Source organism: Pteropus alecto, unplaced genomic scaffold (assembly GCF_000325575.1).
Source record: "Pteropus alecto unplaced genomic scaffold, ASM32557v1 scaffold25, whole genome shotgun sequence".
Lineage (NCBI taxonomy): Eukaryota > Metazoa > Chordata > Mammalia > Chiroptera > Pteropodidae > Pteropus > Pteropus alecto.
In genome coordinates, this window is record NW_006441955.1 from 8,359,728 (window position 1) to 8,361,340 (window position 1,613).

Consider the following 1,613-nt stretch of genomic DNA (forward strand, 5'->3'; position numbering starts at 1 on the left):
ATGATGTTAATCATTCTCCAACAGTTGTTAGCCAAAGATTCATTTGATGAATCTGATTTAGGTATACATTTCTGTTACATTAGGACTAGAGACAAGTTTTATTTAGAAATAACTCCAAGAACAGTTTTTATATTTTATTTTCACATTGAAAACCAGTCAGATTTGCTTCAGCCTCAAAGAGCGTGTTTATGTAAAATTAAATTAACACTGGCAGCAAGCTGCACTTTTTTTCTAAACAGAAAATAGGTTAAAAGTGGAATTTGCATTCCCAACCAGTACAAGAATTATCTGTTGACTGACATATACATACAGGTGCTCCCTATCCTTCCAGAATCCTCAATCTTTTTAGGGTAATAATAAGATTTATATAGACATGACACAATTAGAAGGGGTTTTAGGGACACAGGAAACTGCTGAGTTAATGCTAAAATATGCAGCATACAAAAGAAGTGCCAAGAGTGGTCAGATGGTGGAGAGATTGATCTTTCTTTACGTGTATGTATTTCTTGACACAGTCCTTGAAGGATTTTTAAAGTAGGCAAAGAGGGAGGAGATCTTTAAGATAGAAATTCAGTATATCACAGAGTTTGAAGCTAAAAAAGAATATTGGGGGTATGTACAGGTATTTGTGCTGGGAATGGGAAGTGGGGAATGGTGAATGTATATTAGTTATATGAAACACTTAGCACAATGCATGTCACATATTAAATCATTGGCATTGCCCTTACTATTATGATTACTACTATTATTATTTATAGTTTAAAAGTCTATTTTTGTACTCTTTAGATCTTCTTTCTAAAAGAAGGAAAAAAAGACTCTCCTATCATTTATTTACTTTTTTATTTTAAAGTTAAATTGATAATTAATTTTTATTCATTATTTACTGGAGAGTGGAAGTTACATGCTAGAAAGTGATGGGAAGCCAGACTGGCCAGGCCCAGTGTACGATTTAGAGGACATTCAAACTTGATCTAAAAGTGGTAATTTTCAATCGTGGTTGCACATTAGAATCAGCTGAGGGAGTTTTAAAAACCTTGCTGTCCAGAGGCTGCACCCCAGACCTATCAAATCTCAATCTTTGGAGGTGGGAGCCAGACATCAGTAGTTTTAAAAGCTCTCCAGGCAATTCCGATGCAGCCAAGGTTGAGAACCTTTGAGAGTTGAAGACTCGTTACATGTTCAGGGGAATGGCGTGTGTGACAAAACAAAAGGGCAGCCACAGTAAGGTTGATCTGTGTTATTTTATCTTGTCTTATCAAGGACCTCTTAAGATTTGCTTTATGACTCCCATTTTACAGCTAAGGAAACTGAGTCTCGGCGAGGCTGAGCCTCATCGGTCACAGAACTGAAAGGCCAGCCAGGGTTTGAATGCAGTCCATCAAGCCATGCTCTTCCACCTTTGCTCTGTGCTGTCTACCAGTGGAGGGACTTATAGAATCGCGTGTGGGGTGTAGGTGACTGGGAAGAAACCAGAATCAAGAAAGCCCCTTAGGAAGTAAGTGTAGTAATCTAAGTGGGATCTAAGAATGTTAGGATTAAACAATTGCCTGGATCACCTGTGAGCCAAAGCCACCAGCTGAGCAAAGCCACCTTCCTATCATCTGAGCCAGAGA